A 6,186-nucleotide genomic window follows, 5' to 3' on the forward strand; every position below is an offset into this window, starting at 1 on the left:
TAAGTTACATGGCAAAGAGAAGTTATGGTTGCAGATGAATTAAGTTTGCTAGTGAACTGACCTTAAAATAGGACTCTCTGGGTGGGAGCAATGTAATCAAAAAGGTCGTTAGAAGTGAAAGAGGGGGATGTGAGGACGATCTGGCTGTGACCTCTGTCACCCCATTGATCACCAGGATTGATTCAGCTGATCTGACTGGCAGATGTCCCCTTACTCCCTCACCACCCCATGTGTGTCCCTCCCAAAGCGGAGCTCTGCATCAAAGAGGTCGACAGTCCCTTGATAGAGGAAGGCTGTTCTTTGGTCAAGGGTATATGAGTAGCTGTGGTTCCCTGCTAGAACCTTCTTCTTCTTCTTCTTCTTATTTTTTTTTTTTTTTTGGTCTTTTAAGCCTTTATTTAAGGGCGATGATCTATGATGTAGATTTTAGATCTTATTAAAAGCAGCCACGTCCGTGGAGCACATACTCCTCAAAAGCAGTGACCCGCTCCTCCAGCATATCTGTTCCAACTTTGTCATCTTCCACTACACACTGAATTTGAAGTTTTTTCAATTCCATATCCCATTGGAACAAGTTTCGAAGAGCCCCAGACCAAGCTGTCTGCCTGAATGCTTCGGACGCGCTCCTCTAGTTTTGCCATATCTGTCTCATCTTCCCAAGGTTTCACATCTAGTAATAGGGAAGACTTGGCAACGAGTGCAGGCTTTTTGGCCTTCTTTGACTCATGCTGTGCAAGGCATTCCTCTCTTAGCCTCTTCGCTTCTTCGCTTTCCTCCTCCTCATCAGATCCAAAGAGATCAATGTCATCATCATCTTCACTATCTGTAGCTCCACTTCCTGCTAGAACCCCTCAAAACAAACCGTGAGATAACAAGTTTGTGTCGTTTAAGCAGTTTGTCGTGATATGTTACAACAGCAATAAAAAAATGAACCCAGATTAGTATGGGGTATCACAGAAAGAGTCAAGATTCACTAGAGGTTTAATATAATTTGAATTTTATAACTTGTTCGGCTCATAGAGTGCTGATTTATTATTTGCATAGCTAAAGATGCTTTTTGTATCTTTTGAAAATCTAAGTATACAAATGAAGTCTTTCTGATTCAAATGTTGGTGCCTATCAGTAACGTGACCATCTTTCCTTCATTTTCCATTTTCTGAATATGAACACAAACTTTTATTAAATTTGATAGTTTAACACAAAGCTCTGTGAAGTGTGATTGTAAAGCACTGAAAATATTTTTGAAATTAATGTCGTAGTACTTAAAAACACGCATTGTCTTTCCAGATTGTCAGCTTGCAAGGTTAAGCCCTGATAGTGTTTGGTGTCATATCAAAACAGGTTTGACTCTCTTTCTTTAGCTTTGCCTTCCGAGCCCGTTTACAAATCTTGCAAGCAAACCATACTATGAATTTACAAAATCATCTATTTTTTTCCCTGAAAATAAGCTAGCAAAATATATTGCTCAGTTAACTTTATTTTTTATTTATATCCTCTCTATCGTGTGAAAACCAATTGAGGCCGAATCACTCACTTTCTTCATTCATTCAACAGATATTTATATTTTTATATTTGGTTCACTGGACCTATAAGAAAATCACTTTTGTCTGAGACCATAACACTAGTTGTGTTATTCCCTTAGCAATAAGTTTGAAGGCAACCAATCAGCTGGGGAAGACAGGTTTTAGCCCAATTCTTGGGATCCAGAAGAACAAAGATATGACAGCGATTGTTCCTAGAGATTTGGACATATGTCAGAGATATTTTCAATACCTGAGAGATGAGGTGGGATCAAACTCCTGGAAAAACCAATAAGAACAAGATCAAGGACAGGCATAAGGCTCAAGTGAGAGATGTAGTTTACATTGACGCTTTGATCCTAGAGGCAGGAATTGGTGAAACAGAATGAATCCTTTCAAAGTAAGGAAAGCCTCAGTCCTAAGGACTTATAATGGGGACCACGGTGATGCTAAACTTAGTGACCAGTTGAGCATCGGGGGTTATATCTCCCACACTTGACGCACTGTTTTGTTGGCTGTTAAAGGAACATGCGGAAAAAAGCTTCGCAGAAGGTGAATGGCTCTAGGACCTCAGGTGCAGGACAATGATTTCATCCAAAGCCAACCAGACTGGGTGGAGGGAGTTGAGGAAAGGCAGATTCTGTGATTAACTCAAAAATTGTGTGGACCTGGACCTCCATGGAACTGTGTGGGAAAGAGGGAGGGTATAAAAACATAATAAAGAGGCAAAATAGAAGAATGTCGGTTGGGTTCAAGGGGCAGAGCTAGAAGAAGCTTAATTCTAAAAGCTGAAAGGAGTAAGAGAGCTCAAAAGGGAAAGCATGAATTCCCAAAGGCTGTTTTTTTTTCCCTCAATGCAAAACTGAAACCCTTCCTCTCTGTCTCACTCCAGTAGGGGCTTTTTTTTAATTGTGGGCCTGTCCATGATCTCTCTTCTCCATTGTTTGTACTTCCCCTTTCCTGTGCTTAGACCAGGAGTTAACTTTCTAAACTTGCTAAATGAATCTCCTGATCCTTTTTTCAAAGGAATGTGCAGCCTTGCAATAATTTAAAAGCTTCTCTCTTTCAGATGTATGTCAGGCCTTCCCCTGGGGAGCTCTAACTTTCATTAGAACCGGTCACATCAAAAAGTGGAGCTTATCTGAAATAATTAAGAAAATATCCAGAATATCTTAAGCAGTTCCTCCAACTATAGGTACTGATGCTGCAGACTTCTTGAAATCACGGCTGGTCTCAGCACCCAGTTCAAATCGGTCATGTCGCTGCCTCGCAGGATGGAGGTGAGGGTAAGGACACAGACTTGCAGTAGGCACAGAAGTTAAGACGGTGCCAAATAATTCAGCAATGAAGGTAAATAATATCAAATATCCATCAAAAGCTAAATGAATACCAAAATTAGAATGAGCAAAATATCAAATTCATGAGCAAAATATCATTATTTTAAATAAAAATGGGGTACATACCTTAGTCTTTTTTTGTTTCTCTGGTAAAAGAATATTTGGCCAAAGAAGTGAGAATGGACTTTAAATTATGTATGCACTAATACATTCTCTAGCAAAGAAAACAGGGGATTTAGCTTATTGATTGTTCTATATATAAATGTGAGCATTAACTGCTAAATTTTGCTTCCAATGAAGCTGTGAAATCAGTTGCTAATTAATAAGCCACTGAATGCCTAATAATTCTGATTTCATTTAACTTTCACTTTTACTTATCTTTCACTTATCATTTATCTATACAAAAACATTTTGAATATTTGTATGGGATGTTTCATCACCAAGTTTCTATATATGTGTTCCTCAAGATACACTAGATATAAGAGCTACATGAAATTTTTAAGAATGCTCCAGAGATAGAAATAAATCAATGCAAATGGTGTGTAACCAGTTGTTAGACATTCACCCCACTTCCATGTAACCCATCTGTATCAACTGGAACTTAAACTTGACCCAAAACCAGCCATGACACCAGCTTTCTGAAGAAAGCCAAACACAAAGTGTAGCTTACTGGATACAGGAAGGACTGTCGGATGGTCACCGTGCATGCTGCATGACCTGTCGCAATCATCAGGCTTTCTTGGATGCCCAGCCTTTCCTGGGAGCCCCAGACACCACGTCACATCTCTCCCTTGGCTTTTTCTGCTAGAGTAGGAAACTCAGCTCCTCTCTCCTTTCTCCGGTCTTCCTCCAGAGGAAAGCCCAGTGCCAGCATGAGTTGTCTTCTACTCCATAGCTGACTGATGAAGTATCTCTTTAACAAGCAGATCACTTTTCTCAGGGATATTTCATGTCTGCTGTTAAAAAGATTAAAGTTTCACAATGTTGCTACATACTCCTAAAAAAGTTTACTTCTAGCATATTCCTTATAGAGAAGCCCTCTCTCCCCTGGGAGATGTGAATACACAACAATTACCTGGGGTTCCTAGACCTACCCCACTCCTCTGTTTTAGGGAGCCTGCAGTTGTGTTCAAAGGATGTCTTCCTGGCTTCTCAGTCTCCTAAATACATGAAAGGTTTTCCTCTCTCCACCTGGGACACATCTCCCAACCCAGGCAATTTATTCTCTTTGCCTCTATTCCCTTCCCAGGGGCAGCTTATATCTTCATTGGTTCATACCTAGAAAGCACCATAGATAGGGAATAAAGAAAGAAACCACATCAGCAGCTGGGTCCCTTGCCCTACTTCCTCTGCTCTCGGGACAAAGGTTTGTTCCTGTGTACACGCTGCCCCCTTCAGCAGCTTACTCCAGGAGCTCTGTAGTCTAAAAAGCGATCTCTTACTCTTGACCACTATGTAGTGGTTTTCTTTCACGTACTAAAATTGTTTGTCACTCCAGCCCATCTCTCGATTTCCAATATTCTTGCCTGAACCACTAGGTTGAAGTTTTCCTTACGGTGCACTCCCTCCCAACAGTCCCTGTCTGTGTCAAACCCCTCTTTTCCACTTCATGTAATTCTAGGAACTCCTTTTTGTTCTCTCTGAATCTATGCTCAAATTCAACGTGGGACCCCTGCGTGCTAAGGAGGTTTTACAACCGCTCTGTTTGTGCTAGGAGTTAGCCAGTTGTGCTAAGTGGGAGTCAGACTTCCTGGCATCCTCTCTGACTAGATCCCCTTGGTATCTTTGGAGGACCTTCCTGGCCAGAGGTGGACGATCTGTGGCTCCCGCTTCCTGGAATTAGACTCAGAGCGCGTCTCCCGGCCACATCAGTGTCAGCTCCCTCCATCTGAAGCGTGCCTTCAGTAGCCATTCCTTCTATCCCATCCATTCCTACTATTCCGTCATTGTTTCTTTAGGAGTGTTGCCCATCCTATTTCCCTGCTCTTATTTAATTTTACTAGCAGTGAGAAATTGAGGGACTTAATGGTCTGTCCTGGAGCCTGCAGTTCTCTTCATTGTAAATGGCTGCTTCAGCAACTCGTACTAACTGGACATAATTTTTCACACTGTGCTCATCGGTGCTTCTATGCAAAAGTCCCTCAAGTCTTGACATATATGTTAAAGTACTTTCAATGATATGTGTTTACAAACTTGACATAAAATCTCCACATCTACCTGCATTTTTTAGTAACTTTCCGACTGATGTCAGACATTCTACTATAGAAATGGAGGCATTTGTAGTTTTTGAAAGTATATATAATTCTTAGTGCCGGACTCTACACATTTTGTATTAATCTCTGTTGCATCTATACTTCAGAAGCTTCTCACCCCACCAGCGTTTCAATGATGTGTTCCAACCACAATTCAAAATCTTCTTCTCAAGTTCCTGGCGTAGGAGTCCCTCCCCTCCCCACCCCGACTCAGGTCTCCAGAGCCTGGGTAGCATAATTTCTCAACCAAGAGCTCAAACACTGGCCCTAATATGGTTTTCTTTTTTCTTTTTTTTTTTTTTAATGATTTTTTATTATATTATGTTAGTCACCATACAGTACATCCCCGGTTTCCGATGTAAGGCTCGATGATTCATTAGTTGTGTATAACACCCAGTGCACCATGCAATACGTGCCCTCCTTACTACCCATCACCGGTCTATCCCATTCCCCCACCCCCCTCCCCTCTGAAGTCCTCAGTTTGTTTCTCATAGTCCATAGTCTCTCATGTTTCAATAGCAGTCCAGTTACAGCTAATAAAGTCAGTCGGGTCCCTTAATTAGCCCAAGCATGTGTGTGATACATCCCCTTTTTTCTTCCTTGACACGTTCCAGTTTTCTAAAAAATGATGTCAAGGTTGGTTTAAACACAAATGTACAGCTGGATACTTCATCAAGGAGTTTCTTTGATCTGTTCTAATAAGTTCACAAAACACTGGGCCTGTGAGGCTCCAAGTGAAACACTCAATATCCAATCACACGTTGTTCCAAAGGTTTTTCTGCAGCATCCCTCTGCCTTTCAGTTTCTTTACCGGAGAGCAGCATTGCTCCTAGTACATCAATCTCCACTCCCTGCACCATTAGCCGTGAGGAGCAGGCGGTAGGGGCTCTAGTAAGAGTGACATTTTAATCAGATAGGCATCTAGATGCCCTCTGAAGATAAAGTATCTCAGAAAATTCTCTAAGGCCCAGGTGTCAGACACCCCTTAACAATACAAGTTATCTAGTTCTTCCCCAAACCAACTCTGATTTAAAATATAGCTGGTACTTCAGTTTCCAGAGAATATCCAATCACATC

At 41.3% G+C, this 6,186-nt stretch overlaps 1 pseudogene; it reads right to left on the bottom strand.

Moving 5' to 3' along the window:
* Positions 1-426: 426 nt before the first annotated feature.
* On the bottom strand, positions 427-5,969 carry LOC113256120 (elongation factor 1-beta-like; annotated as a pseudogene).
* Between the last annotated feature and the right edge of the window lie 217 nt (positions 5,970-6,186).

This window comes from Ursus arctos, unplaced genomic scaffold, assembly GCF_023065955.2.
Source record: "Ursus arctos isolate Adak ecotype North America unplaced genomic scaffold, UrsArc2.0 scaffold_21, whole genome shotgun sequence".
NCBI classification, from domain to species: Eukaryota; Metazoa; Chordata; class Mammalia; order Carnivora; family Ursidae; genus Ursus; species Ursus arctos.